The sequence below is a fragment of the Anopheles gambiae genome, chromosome 3 (genome assembly GCF_943734735.2).
Source record: "Anopheles gambiae chromosome 3, idAnoGambNW_F1_1, whole genome shotgun sequence".
Classification (NCBI taxonomy): Eukaryota; Metazoa; Arthropoda; class Insecta; order Diptera; family Culicidae; genus Anopheles; species Anopheles gambiae.
The window spans coordinates 76,452,169-76,468,467 of record NC_064602.1 but is presented as its reverse complement, the minus strand read 5'-3'; positions in this window follow the sequence as shown (position 1 = coordinate 76,468,467).

Below are 16,299 nucleotides of genomic sequence, written 5' to 3'. Positions count from 1 at the left end.
TGTAAAATGAAATAAATTTGTGTGGAGACAATAGTGAATGAACTATTTCTGTCGGTTTTTCGTGAGATAGTTTTGAAGTGCATAAGCTGAAAAAAGGAGCTCAATCAATAAATTCTGACTCAATTTTCGTATAATTTTTCCTTGGCAAAACTTATATATTACGCAATGATTCAAATGAGAATCTTTGAGTCAACAAATAATAACAACAATTTTAATACCGTCACAATTCTCAATTTCTTGGAACGCATACACCGCAAAGTTCGGCGGCTTACGGGTTTGATTCATTATATTCCAGCAAAAACAATCCATATATAAACCACTTTTCTTCTGAATTTCAAAATGTATATGTACCCAATATAAAGGTTCTTTCTCCGCTATGTAACAAATCGAAGTGCTGCAATGTATGCTTCCTTTTGAAGCGTTACGCAATTTATGGACGGTAATATATTGCATACTTTTAGGCGTAATTCCTTAAATCAGATTTCGAAGATGTTTGAGGACATCTCAGCTTAGGCGTCGAAAGTACAAAGCTATCTTACAACAATTCTGGACTGAAGAACCTTTTTCCATTGTTTTCCGGTATTGATTATGTATTTTTACAATTATGTGTTACTACTATTTGACCAAAATTGTCCTAAAGATACGCACAGTGCGCGAGCAGTTCGTTGCAGTTGATGATTCTGTTGTTACGATGGACGGCGCACCATTCCGGGGCAATAACTTCGATATTGTTAATCTGCAAGTGGTTGGAATTGATGGATCAAGCAACTGTAGCGTACGACGGGACAAACCTGCAGCAGTCGTAGATAAAACTTTCCCACCTTAATCTCGTCACCAAGTGTCACCAAGGTGGAAATGGTGCTTGCATGGGAGCTCAACTTTTCCTGCAATCAAACCGCACACGATCAAACCAAAACTCGAGGGATGACGGGAGGAAAAATTAATAAAGCTATGCTTCGGTGTGACGTGTTTGGCACCGGATCGTGGAGAAGGTCCTGTATACGGTAAGACGCTGTGGTTACGGATTTACTGTTCGCTAAGGATGCTCGCACAACGAAGCCGAGACATGTCAGACACAGCGCATCTCATTAGCTGTATTTTCTCTCTCTCTCTCTCTCTCTCTCTCTTTAATCGCCAACCATATTTGACAACAGCTTAATGAGGTCATTTTTCTAATCACTACGTCAAACATGCTCATATAGCGGATCTGCACACGGTGCTGGAGCTGGCGTGAATGCATGTTTCGCAGGCACAATTAAACATCCGCCAACGAACGACAAAGCAAACACTTCTTTCCCAGTCACACCGAGACACACACACTGTTGAAAGCGTTTGCGCGGTATTTGGTTACATCATTGTTGTAAACGGTGGCGCGTACAATTTGAGCTGATGGGTGGTCTGTTCCCCCTGTCCACCGGTTTGCAAATGGGTGAGTTTGTCAAATGGAAATGAGCTCGTTTGCAGGACGATGATGAAGAACGAGCGTTGTTAGTGAGGAATCAGAGGTACACAGCTGTACTTGTCCCGGTGTGTGGGATGAGTCTTATAGTTGGATTCAAATACAAAACAGAACATTCTTTTTAATGGTAGATACACTAAACGGTTATGACGTCGGAGTCCAGTTAGATTCGTATAGGAGTTAATGAAAATACCAAGTTAGATGCGTATTTAAAAAAACCCTTTTTATTTACAAAATCAAGTTTTGAAATACTAATGAAAAAAATAAAAACAAATTAAAATGTATAATAAATTTTGTTGGTTATATTTTCGTTTGAATATTTTTTCAACTGTAAAAAAAGAAATAGCGCTTAAATACTAAAGTCAACATTAAAATGGAGATTATGATTATTTACAGTATCTGTAGTAGCTTGAATGAATCAGTAATAGCAAAAAAGAAAGTTGTTTACCATTCAAATCAGTGATGACATACTTTTGGACATACAAGACATGTTATGGCTATGGGATTCTTCACGCTTAAATCTTTTTACGCTATCCCTCGTTTGAGGTTTTTAATACAAGACATCGAGGGTTAAGTAAGGCGAATGCGATCAGGTGTGTTCCGCCCATCGGTTATGCTAGCTGTTTTTTTAACTGTTCACCGGTGAAGTGATTTTCTTTGTGTTTTGTGTGTGTTTTGTTATTCTTTTCTTGGGCAAAATTCTGTACCCGGACAAGGGTGCCAATCTTTGCCAAACCCATCCGGGGGAACCGGGGAAAACGATGTGTTTGTGAATGGTTTTGGTTGAAGGATTTGCCCTAGTAATCCACGATAATTTAATAACGGTCGAATCGATCGGAAAAGTGTTTTGTTTACCTTTTTTTTTCAACAAGGGGTTATTTTCAGAACAAATAAAAAAGGAAATACGATTGATGATAAGGGATAATATCTTCTCTTTTTAATGTGCCAATAGTTTGGAAACATTTGTGAAAAGTAGGTTCTCTAAGCAGTTGACCAGCGATAAAATACACACAGTATCCTACGTGTGGACTATCTAATTGTATTTTTCCCCTTGCAAGGTTGGCTTACGCGATTACTAGTACACATGTCATGATGAACATTCATTTTGTACGTCAAATAGCAGCATGCTGCTGTGGGAAAGATGTTTGCATAAAAAAATCATTTATCATTTTTTATGTGTATTGTGAACTAGAAGAACTTTGTGCCATATTTTGTAAGTTCACCTTAATGTTCGGTGAAACAATCATAAAAATAAATTTCCATTCAGCATTTCAGCTAGCGGTGGAAATGCATTTGCCATGAAAACGGTGAAAGGATATCATTCTACTGCGTTTTGTGCTACAATGTGGCACGTTGGAGCGCCCGGGGAAAGGCAAACTTTACGATTCCGCTGCAGCAGCAAAAAAGGGTGAAACATTCCGGCGTCTCCTTCGTGCGGACCCTGCCCCGGAACGCGAGCCCGAACTGTCAAACACTGGCAGTGGTTTTTCTAGTATTTAATTAGAGCGTTTAATTGTGTGATCGTTACGACACGAATTCTACACCTAATTTATTTAATACAAAACAGCATAATTACGCACACATTTTCTTCGCCCCGGTGTTGGTGGGGAGCTTGGTCTGCGTCGCCGGTACGTTGCGGTACGTTTGCGTGTTTCTACCCCCGCGAGTGGCGCAATTTTTCAGCATTAAAAGTGAAATTGATTAGGTAATTTGGTTGTTTGCGTTGTTTGTGCCGTGTGATGGTTTGGGCAAAACTGTCACTACCGATGCGGAAACTCCACCGACCGGCCGGTACAGTGCGAGGTAAAGAGTTATGGTTCAAAATAAATGGGCACCGATTTGTATCAGTTGTAGGTAATTGCACTTTGATAATCATTTGTAGTGGCATCGCACAGTGCACAGTCTGTTCCGGTTTGCGTCGGGTGCGCCGTGAGGACATTAGGGAGTGTTCGCATTCCGCCGGAAAGAGGTTCGACGCCTGAGCCTGGGCATCAGTGTACGGGACGGCAAATCAATCCTATTAACCGTGTCAGTGGGGTCGTAGAAAGGGGAGGGTAAAAGTTAATCCTTTGTAGCATGTGTTTGCAGCCAAGCTCAGATAAACGCTAAAAAGACGTCGATGGGGAGGAACGGAAGAACTGTTACAGACGGAACATTTGGGACCTGATATTGTTTTGCTAAGTGCTGGCAGTTTAGACAATTTAGCGCTATAAGAATAAAAATACAATGGACTATAAAAGGAATACTATGGTTGGAGTAAAGGTATGCAAACTAGTTCTTCTACTAGGTCTACACAGACTTCCAACTTCTGTCCGATTGGAAATTCTGTAAAGCAATGTATACAATTTGGGTTTTCTCTCGTTTTTCAAACCATAATCTTTTACCAATTTTAATCTCTTCTTTTCAGTATCGTTTATTCATCTTAATAGGTAGGAATGATACTATGAACACAAATAACTAAAATACTATGAAAAATAAAATACTATCAGCAATTTTGATGATATAACAGTTTTAATTTTGTTGGTGCAACATCTTTTACTTTCTTTGGCATTTGTCTGTGATTGTCATCCGATGATTTTCCTTAGTTTCAGCCTTTCTCATCATTATTATAACAAGAATGGGCTCGATTCCAACGCCTATTAGCTTTACAGATTTGTTTCAATTTTAATCCCATAAAAATGGGTTAACTTATTAAAGGAGTCAACACCCAAAGCCCAACCACACCACGCAAATTACTTTAAGCTCAAATTACGTATTCCATGCGTGGAGTCTTTTATCAAAAATCCTTTCGTAGCCCTCGTAATCGTTATGTTAGCTAGCGTTCAGCTAGCCTCCCAACGCGTTCCAGAGCGTAGCGTACGCTAAGCCTTCTGCGTCATGTAGCGGGCAACCCCCGGGCCCCCAGGATTAAGCCGGGAGACCATTAGATTCTATCACGGTGTCGAAATGGCATAATTAAGTAAAAGCGCTCACTCTCCCTCTCTCCTTCCCCGACATCACCGATAAATGGCACCAACAAAACAGCAACAAGGAGCATAAAATTTTGTGGCAAATTTCATCCCAACCACATGTAATTCGGGTCGCATTAATTGCTATCCGGTTTAGCGCCCTCGAGGGCGCAGTGTGAGCAGTTTGCCGGGAATTAGCCGAGATTTTCCCATCAAGCAGCTGCCACCTTCTCACTCCCATACATACTATTCCCACTTGAAGGAACGCACGGGCTGCCGGCACGTTGTTTCCTTTTTGCTTTATTTGTTGCATTATACAGTCAGTGCGGAGTGGGAAGTTTGGGCGAAGTGCTTGCGGGCGGGGAGTTACAGTACTTGACGACGGGCTCTCTTGTTGACTGTTTGACAAACTTCCTTCCTACCGTGAGCGCACGCTTCAACCACACATGGGTTTGAGTTTTTGGTGCAGGAGAAGCGTGCCGGGGCCCACAAAAAGTCGTCGTTCTCAAGCGATGCTAGTGTCTTAATTCATTGGCCTTACTCTTACGTTCCTAGGGGTTGGCAAGCCGGCGTGTAAGTGGCTTGTAATGGTGGAATAATGATTAAAGTCAACACGTTTACGAGCGCGCGGGGTATGTTGTGTGATCGGTTACTATACTGCAGGTTAAGATAAAAATGGTCGCAAAGGCGTCAGTTTATGAAGATTCTATCCTGGAAGAACAGGACTAGGTTGTTGTATTTTGATCACTTCGAGACGAAATCGAAAGGAAGGGACGTTTGATGGTGCGTTTTATTGCAGTCTGAAGGGTGCGCGTGCAAGTGATTTATAGACTTCCGGGATGTGTGGTAGAGTGGTCATATAATATTCAGCAGATGTAAGATGTAAGTTGTAAGTTGTAATTTTATGTCTAAGGCACAAGCTTTACTATTATTATATGTACAACTTATGACATTATTCTGAAATGGAATGTTCTTAGTACTCTGTACATTTTTCGATATCTTTGCAAGGTTTGTTTCTAACAATCGAACCATTCATGGAGTATGGCTGTCATGATTATTTGTCATTTAACAAAAGTCAGCTATTAAACTCTAAATGTTTTACAATAGATTGATTTATTTATAATAATTGCTTATTAATTGCTTCTTTGAACTGTTTTAGATGAAATCGGGATGTCCTTACCGCTCTGCAAATAGGCTAAACGTGTGCAAAATCTTTCAGTTAGGCACTTCGGTTTGATGATGACGTAAATGTTGATTTATTTTACAGTCACAAGTAATACATTTCAATGCATTTAAAATACATCTTGAAAATATTCTCAAAATACAGTACGATCAAAAGTAATAGCCAAAAGCATATATACAGTGTATACTGGGCCAGTCTGGTGGAACAGTCGTCAACTCGTACGACTTAACAACATGGGTTGAACTTGAATTGAATTGAACCGTCATGGGTTTTAGCCCCGAATAGACCGTGTCCCCATACGTAGGACTTACTATTCTGCTATGGGTAATCAATAAGTTCAATAAGTTCAATCAATAAACTTTCAGTGCCAAGCCCACTTCTCACTAGTGGGTACAGGCAGGCCTTGACCGGCAGCGGTTGTTGTGCCAAAAAGAAAGAAAGAAAGTATATACAGTGTTAGTCTAGCCAGCTCAACAATGTAAGCTTCATTTCCAATCCGTAAAATCCCTATTGAACATTGTCATATAAATATCTTGTGTATACCGAGTGTATTTTACGAGATTTAATTGTTCGTTTCCGATGTTGAGCTGGCTAGAGAAACCCTGTAAGAGTATTTTAAATTTGGAAGAGATTCCTCAGAGTTTTAACATAACATATGATAAATATAAAACAACTGTGATGTTATTGCACTGTATAGCGTACTGTACATAAAACACTTATAAAAAAACCATATTCAACCTTTTGTGATGAGGTCAGTGGTATGTAAGGCGTTGATCTAAGATGTAATAACAAAGCTAGCTTCATACCCTTTATCCCAACAGACCGCATACATCAACCACACCGTACACTGTACTTGAGATGAAATATGCTCGACCGCTTCTTCCTTTTTGTTTCCAGCGCAAAGGGAAACACACAGAGACATAAAGATAATGCTGATTTAACCTTCCCCAAGCCTAGTCAAGTCCTTTGCCCGTTTGCAGAACCGAACGAGGTGCTAAATGTTAATAATGCTATGGGCGGTTCTCGAGAGTGGCACCAAAAAAAAAACTTCAACGTTGTTGTTTTTTTTCTTGGGTTCACTCGAAATCGAGATCATAAAAGTAATGAAGAAATTACCATAAAGATTGCAGCACGTAACGATTCGGTGTGTTGTTCATTTGTGTGCTGCTGTGCTTGGTCGGGAATTTTTTTTTGGTGTAAATGTCGGATCACAAACTAAGCATGTTACAGTGGCAAGTGGGCCACATTAAAAGATGGGGAAATGTTTAATATCTGGCGTTCATCTTCATCTTTACCCGCTCTACTTTGACCATTGTTGGTCCAGCAGCATCACTGACGCACCGGGAAATTCTCCGAGGAATAGGTTGGGTGCTTGATTTTTTTTCTTTCCTCAATGCTATGTGCTTTTTTTTTGGTTTTTCGTCGTTATCCTTTCTCCGCGGGCGTTAGAATGACCGGACGTCTTAATCTCTTTAGAACCCGCCGTCTATCCCTTCGCGTGGGAGCAGTAAATCGTTTTAACGTTAATCAGGATAATTAAAACACGCTGGGAAAATGCAAAGAATGTGTGTTACATTTCAAAGAAAAAGGGGAAAAATGGAAATAAAAATGCTTTCCATCGTTCATAAGAGAGAATTTCACAAAAAAAGAAATGCTCACACACCCCTTTAACAACGTTGCTTTAGGTGCGAGAAAATGCCCGAAACAAGGTGTTTCCCCCTTTTACGAATTTCTCGGACAACGATGCGCCCGTTCCCTTGCCATCGATGCTGATGATATCTTTTTTATTGCTTTCAGTAAGGTTCGGTGGCAGTCCCGGTCGAAAATCCGGATAGGGAAATTGCCACGAAAGATGAAACCCTTCCCCCCTACCCACAGGTCACCCGGCAGTCAACGCGCGAGCGATGGCACGAAAAACAAATACAGCAGCAGGTCGTTTTCTTACGGAATGTCACCGGAGAAATGGGTTGCGCAGTCAAGGGAGTTTCGTTTCGGTAGTTTAATTAAACGGAAGCGCTATTGAGTGGGACGATCGGGGCTGGTGGTTGACTGGGGCTCTTAGATGTACTTAGCAGCTTTTGTTGAATGCGCTGTTAAATGCGCCGTTTGGGCAGGAAATCATGTACCACGACGACTCGGGGAAGCGTTTGGGGGAGTTGTCGGAAAGAAATTTTCCGGATGGACAAAGTCTTTCAGCAATCTAAATTGTGATATTTCAGCTACAAAGTACGGTGTGCAATTGAATGTTAAGTTGAATTAGTTTAAAAAATGATAAAAAAAACTCGTAAAATTTAAAAATCTTATGTTAAGGTAACTTATGCAATATTACTTACCTTACTGTCCCATCGAAGCCTCCACTGAACAACAATTGCTACTGCAAGTGATGCTAAAAACGACCTAAAGTTTGTGCAAACGCTTATCTCGGTGCTTCCTTCTACCACGGCTTTCTACGGTAATCCTACTCCGGTCAGCCTGTTCTGCCCAATGTAGCAATTTGTTTTGTCCGTTGCAATGTATGCGTTTGCTCGTGTTTGCTGTTTTTGTTGTTGTTGCTGCTGCTGTGGCTGCTCTACCTCTGCGGAGTGAATTGTCAACAAAGCACACCCCAGGTACACACCCCATATCGAAGCGGGAAGTGAATCGTCCGGTGCAAAGTGGACTAACGCAGCCCATGCGTCAAGCGCGTGTCAGTAAATTTTCCCGTCATCCCGTTCACTACTGGGTAGGTGGTCCTGTAGGTGCATAGACGGAACCGGAATTGACCGTCAGTTCGAATGTGGTGCAGACCGACGGCCGGAGGCACAGTTGACACACCATTTTTGTCAATCACTGTTAAACTCTTTCATTAGGAAAAGGGAATTAAGGGTTGTACAATTTACTGCGCAATGGCATTTTGGTTTTGCGGTGTACAACCGGACCGACGTGGTATCGGGTGACGATTTGTGGGTAAAAATAAACAGACCAACCAAGTGTGTGGCGTTTCCAGCACCGTGCCACGTGGTCGGTCATCACCGGGTGCATTGGAATTATTGGAAAACAGTAAATACAGCTTAGCGCAGGAAGGTATCGGTGAGGCCGTAAATTAGTGTCCAGAAGGCCTTGCAACGGGTGTACATTTTCGGACTGCGGGTGCCGTCGAGTGACTGTGGCTTTGGGTATTGTGTGCGTGTTGTGTAGAGGTTTACGCATGTCGAAGATAATATGCAAAGCTGTAGCCTATGGAATGCTGCAGCCATGTTTTGTGGGTCGAAAGGGAAATGCAAGATTTTCTGTTCACGATGAATGTGAGTTTGAAAGATTGTTGTTGCCTGATTGAAAATATGACACTGTGGTACAGTGTGCGCTAGTGTTGCAGTACCTTTAGATCGTATTACTCATCTGTTGGTCATGTGTAATTTCTGATTATTGACAAAAAAGATCTTAAAATTCTGTAAATAGAATAAATCTTAAGTCTTTATAAATAAAAAACGAAAATCGATCATATTGATACGGATATGGATCCTATCGTTATGTTAATTGTGCTTCTTACTCTACCTTCTATTACGACTTACAAAGTCAATCGTCTCACATTACTTCTAAAGGATCCACAAATTGTCCCCGACCGTTCCCTAGAAGCACATTGCTTATGATTTTAGAGCTAGAAAAGAGCTGCCGTAGCTAAACATACCAACAGCAACTACCGACCGCATTCAACGCGTGTGAACAATTAAAATGTACGAGCAAACATTGGCAGCACCCCGGTGGCAAATGGAAATAGTATGATTTACAGCTTCGCTTCACGATTGCGCTGCCAATCGTAACAATATCAATCCACTGGAAGCCGTTTAAGTGGCAAAGCGAGTGCCATAAATCATTTTATGACTTGCAAACGCATGCCACTCGCGTGTGTGTGTGTTCTGTTCGACAGGTAGACAAACATAGGCCACGCACAAACACACACAATCGGAAGTCACTGATAAGTTGGTCTAAATTGGCTATTGGATATGTTAGATGCATTGCACCAGCAGTACTAGCAGTGATAATATTTTCGGAAGCAATGCTAGAATTCCCCCCTAAATGGGCTATGGCAAGCAGGGATGAACCTGGAATCGATGACTGTTACCTTTTACATACAACCCCACAGACTATGTTACTATGTTTAGATGCAATTGGGGAAAGGAAAATTAATCAAACATATGGCAATCGACTAGTGGACGGGGGACAAGTGAGTCAATGATTTATTATTAATTTCTTTCCGGTGATAATAATTTGGCAGCATGTAGCGCGCGTCATTAGAAGCCTTGTGGTGAAAAAGTGTTTTTTTGGTTGCGAAAAGTACACCGAATGCAAATGACATTTACTTGATTAAAGAAGGGCTCGTGTACATTCCCAATAAAACACATATTGCCAATAAATGACTATTTCGCCATCCGAAAATTGGCTTGATTTCGTTCTCAAAGCTTGTGATGAGGCAAGAATTGTATAAACAAGAGCACAATCAGGAATACGTTTTACGATGATCAGCCAAGAAAAAAGTGACCCGTCATAATACATTTTGTTACCATCATTAAGCGTGGATGAAAACGCTTAGGAATGCTGCGTCTAGCAAATCCTCTTCGTTTGGAGGATTTGTTTTTGCAGAAATGAGCGAAGGATTGTGAACGGAATTGAACCGTTGGTACAAAAACATAAAAACGTATGAAAAAAATGTTCATGAAAAAAATCCCCTCAAATGGCATCCCCTTTGAGACGAGGTTGATAGGGCAGCTACAACCCGCTGGACGGAAGGGATTTGTAGTGTAAAGCTTGTTACAGATGGACAAGCTATAGCGGCACCCTTCGGTTGCCTCCTGCGTTGGGTGGAGATTTCGACCCCTGGCAAACGACAAGCGCTCTCGTTTGTCGGGGCGGCCAAATGTGATGATGATTATGACGATTATCGCCCAATAACCGAACCGGTCGATTTATGTGCCGCTTCTGCACATGTTTGTAAGGGTTTTGCAGCTACCCGGTGTATACTGCATCGTACCACACTTGTCCAGAGTGGCTTGATCCAAGCAATTATCATATAAATTTGAAAATTATCCAACAACTTGCTGCTCGCTGGAGAAACATTCGTGTATAACCAGAGTGCTGAATTGGAGGATTCGAACGTCTTTGGCTTTGTTGGAATTTTGTCCGGTTGCGCAATAAATCATAAGCAGCTGACCGGTTGAGGCTCTTGGTCGATTACTGGGACAAATGGATTGGACGCCTTAATACCGTTCTGGAATCGCCGCATCGGGTTTGGTTCATAAAAAGCATCAGTCCTCCGAATGGTGTCGATTAGTCGAGTTTCCAAGTCCTTCGATCGAGTAGGTTCTTCATCTGTACGAAGTGGCATGTTTGTAAATCGTGTCAGTTATTAATGCTTACCACGGGAAGATATAGAGGCTGTATCGTTTAGTTGTTCAATCCTTCTTGCTGGATGACGCTAGAACTGATCAGCAACAGGGACAATAAAATAGCAAGGGTCAGTGAAAATTGGCAAACACTTTCGCACATAATTCATGCTTCAACCCCTTCGGTATGAGTATAACAGTTCAGGTGCAGGCGTGTAATATTTAATGGTCGAACTTATTGAATTTTAAGTCCCTAATTTCTCTTCATTTACCAGTCTAATGTCCTATGGGTTTTATAAAGAACAGCTCGCCTTTTAGCTGTTGAAAGTAAGGGTTTTTTTTGTGAAGAACTATGCCATAATCTTACATTGATGTTTACTGATACTTGAACGAAATAGGGCTTGCTAAAATGTTGATTTGTGTTCTAGGATATTAAGTGAATGTGTAAAATGCTGCTGCAACAGGTCCATTTGCAAGAAATCATGTAGATTCATAGGTTCTGAAATATGTGTCATTTGCTGTTTTATTTTGGTTTGCGTATTGTTTGAAGTGTTGCTACGTGTGTAGTACTCGATTAAGTGAGTCGCAAACGGTAAAGATAATTTTACAAACTGTTGTTATTCAAGCAGTTTTAAAATTGGTGCTCTCTTTGCGCGTTCTAATTTGCAACTAACTGCGTTTCGCGATGGCGCCCTGTTCTCGATCAGTTGTGCGAATCAGTTGTCCCTTTCGGTGTTGCTCTTGACAGATCGATGTTTACAAACATTACTTTCTGTTTAGAACGCATGTAGTCTATATCGTGCCAACATGAAGAATAATTTTTTTGTCATCGAAATAGCTGTTGTATTGATTGATGGTTTATTAAAATAGTTATTTGTTTATATTGTGATAAATTTGTTTGGGATTTCCAACACTGAGCGATGGTTAAATTTATGTGAACAGCATCAAAGCTACTATGAACTATGCTACCTTGTCTCATACCATTTGTATTATATGTTTTCTACAATTCCTTATTGTTGTGACTTGCAAGCTACCAAGAAACTTTTTTTTTGTATGTGCTATAAATTTTTATTTATCTTATATTTTCGTTACGATTGAATATGGCACAGTTTATTGCATCGAATATAGATTATTAATTTGAAATAAATTCATTGAATTTATGTAAAACAAACCTTTCGATGATTTATGGCTGTGATAAAATGTATCACTGAAATGGTAAAATATAAGGACAGAGCGCATTATTTCTGCTGATGATTTATACCATGAACTAGAGCATAACTCTTGTTACTTTCTTTGCTAATTTAAAAAATTAAAGTTATTTCACGTGTAAAATATAGTCAAATCAAATCCTTTTACAATTAAACAATTTACCATATAAGAACAACCGTTTTGAACAGACATGTGAAGCAGATTTCGGCCCTCAACATCCACACTATCCAGATCGGTAGTGATTGTCAAGAAGATATTGAAATGCGGGAATTGACTTTTCGTGACAGATGTTTTTACCTTTCGGAAGTAATCTCATGATCATTACGATCAGTCTGCTAGTGATGGTTATGTTTGCCTTTCGTTGAATGTATCTAAGCATGGGGACGTTTCCTTCGTGAGTTGAATAAGCTAGCAGAGCTTCGAGAACGTATCCTTCAAACAGGATATCGTTAGCATCATATTCAGGCAAAGGTAGTCGAACGTTGATAGAGGGGAGTCCACAGCATATCTTAGGAGAAAGCTCTATTTAATGTAGCAATATGTTTTGATAAATCTAAACAGAAGAGTCATCGAGAATATCAGTCTCCAGATTAATAGGAATCAGTTGTTGAAAGCAGAGTTGTTGAAAGATAGCTTTGAATGCGTTAAGCTGATTGTTTTGTATGGTATATTTGAGTGCAGAAATAAGCCCAGGGATGTTGTCGATATGGTTTAGAGAAATGTTAAAATTATCAATAAAATAAACTATAATTTCGTATGTTCTTAAATGCCAGAGTAAAAAAGCGATGGAAGTGTACCTCAGACATCTTGGAAGGGTCGTTAATTTGCGATACAAACTATTTAAACAGTTCTAGAAAATCTTTAGTCACACAAAACTCAAGAACCGTTTTAGAATCTAATATTTCAAGACTAGAGAATATCTCTATATCCTGTTCATTCAGTATATAATCAACTACTCGCATTTGAAGTCGTTTTGCAATGGGTTTGGAGCTTTCATTGGTATGAAGCCTTTTTCCATAAAAACATACGATAGACAACAATTGGTTTAAGTCGTTAGAAAGTATCTGTTGAAGAAGCATGTGTTCGTTGGGTATCGCTCCAGCAGATAACAATATTTCAGATGTGTGTTTGCATTGGCTAGCAAACGCATAATCTAAGGTGGTCCATCCAAAAAGATTATCTGTTGTGTTGATCGACTGAACGGACATTTTATCGAGCAACAAGTTGACTATTTCAATTAATGAGTATGTAACAACCAAGTGAAGCGGCAATCGACCAACAGCATCTTTCACTAATGCAGCTGATGGATTGTTTGACAGTACCTAACGGAACAAATCCAGGGATTGATTCTTAACAGCAATGTGACGATCACATCCTTTGCTTTCGTTAAGAATGATTCGATCTAACAAGTCACGTATAATTCTTAATTCACCCTTCCGATATGACCATGATTGGAAGAAGCCACCGTTTCTGACGTGGTTCTTGTTGTCATTCATCCAGCAAGCCGCAAAGTACTCAGCAAATATTCGATGAGTAAAATGGGGAACGTCATCATCTACTCCTTTAATGAACATAGGCTTTTGATTGCTCTTAACTATCTGTTTGACGGAAAGCTTCCTGTTGCTCTTGGTCATTCAACAGCTTAGCAGTATTCTGTTTGCTAAGCAGAAACAACCAAGCCAACAAACCATATTGTCGCTTAGTTAGCTTGTTTGTATTTGTTGTATCTTGCGATGGATTGATATTGATGGAGAAGCTATCAGCTATCTCGCGGTTGTTGCAGTGTAACAGGTTATCCAACATGTTAAACCAAATCAAGTTGCAATATTTTAACAGATATTCCAAGATTTTATTTGATCTATCCTTATCCTCATTGAACGCGACATAATGAAACACATTCCAGCCATTTGTGACGTTCACTGTTGCAGGGTCGAATCCTCTAGCAATCAGACAATGCAGCATGAAGAAACAACCATTTTGAGCAGTCATGTGGAGCAGATTTCGACCCTCGTCATCCACGCTGTCCAGATCGGTAGTATTGTCAAGAAGATATTGAAATGCAGACATCGACTTCTGGTGATAAACCTTTCTCTCTTTCGGTAGAAGCCTCATGATTGTTGCGATGAGTCTGTTAGTGATAGTCATGTTGGCCTTGAGGTGAACGTATCTGAGCATGATGATGTTCCCTTCATGCGTTGAATAAGCCAGCTTCGAGAACGTATCGTTGACTATGTTTCTACAACCCACTATGACGTATCCTTCATACAGGATATCGTTGGCATCATATTCAGGTAAAGGTAGTCGAACGTTGGTAGAGGGAAGTACACAGCAAACCTTAGGAAGTAGGTCTTGGTCAGGTAGTTGTTTGTTTTGATATATCTGAACGGAAGAGTCGTCGAGATCATCAATTTCCTCGTTTATGGTAATATTTTGTAGAAAACAGAGTTGTTCAAAGATAGCCTTGAATGCGGCAAGCTTATTGTTTTGTATTGTATATTTGAGCGAAGAAATGAGTGCAGCAATGTTGTGGATTGATTGTAGAGAATTATTTCGATTATTGATAAGATAGACAATAATTTCATGAGCGTTTTTTTCAAAAGCTAACTTTAGGAAGCGATGGAATTCAGTCTCAGAAATCCTGGAAGAATCGTTGATTTGTGTTACAAACGGCTCGAATACTTCCACTAAATTTTCAGTTATGCAATACTCAAGAACCGTTTTAGATTTTAGTGTTTCGAGAGGTGAGAAGATATCGACGCGTTGTTCATTGAATAAACAATCGACCAAACGAATGAGAAGACGATTCGCGATTGGTTTGAACCTCGCATTTGACTGAAGATGTGCTCGATGAAAACTTACGCAAGGCAACAATTGCGCTAAGCTTTTAGAAAGTATCTGTTGAAAAAGTACGTGTTCGTTAGGTGTCGCTCCGGCTGATACTATTATTCGAGCAGTTTCGTTGTAACGACTGGCAAATGGGTATTATAAGTCGGTCCATCCAAAAAGATTATCTGTTGTGTTAATTGACTGAATGGACATTTTATCGACTAACAATTCGACAGTAGTAATAGATGGGTACGTAAAAGCCAAGGTAATCGACCAACAGCATCTTTGACTAATGCAGCTGAAGAATTGTTTGACAATAGCTTGCGAACCACTGTTTTTGATTGTTTAATTACAGCTTTATGTAGATCACAGCCAGTGCTTTCTCTAAGAATAAATCAATTTAATAAGTCACGCATTCCAATATGATCACGAACGGAAGAAACTCTCGTCCCGCATACGGTGCTTGTTGTCGTTCATCCAACACGCCACAAAATACTCAGCAAATATTCGATGGGTAAACTGAGGGATTCCATCGTGAGCTCCTATTATGATACCAGTCTGTTCAATTCCTTTAAGCACTTCCTGAATCATTTTGTTGGTTTTTTCGATGTCTTGCGGAGTTAGCAGTGCTTGTCTTTGTGTTGGATCCAGCATCACTAGCATTGCCAAGAAAATGTGTCTTTTTAATGTTTTCACAAAACCTAATATGCTCTGCTAGCTTGAGGGGATATTCAAGGTTATAATCAGTCAGTCCTGCTTGCTGAATGCTTAAAATGTTCAGTTTTTGATTTATGGAATGTTCGATTAGCGATAATAGATCTGCATTTGTGTGCGTCAGTATCGTTCTTGGTATTGTTCGACGTTTGAAGTCCATGTGTTTTTTTGTTATTGCTAGATGTACGACGCACGCCATGTGAAGAAATAAAGGAATTCGCTTTACATCTCCTAAAAAATTTACTACTTGATGATATTGAAGGCCCAAAATTGTATGGCGATTTTTCACGCCACATTGTTTATAATCTTCTAGTTCCTGAATCAAATAATTGTGGACAAATCGTATCTGATCGGACTGTGATAATAGGTTCAGACGATGAATTTTACTACTAGAAAATGAATTTTTAACTCTTGCATGTAATCGTATGGTCTTGTTGAGAGGAACAGAGCTTTAATACCTTTCAGTCTTGCAACTTTTCCCAAAAAAATCACTAGGAACTCTTTATAAAAAGGAGCAGTCTCTTCAAGCCCATCGAATAAGATAATGAGTTGTTTTTGGTTGAACTTTGCCTGGAATACTTCGAGCCCTATCAACTGTGC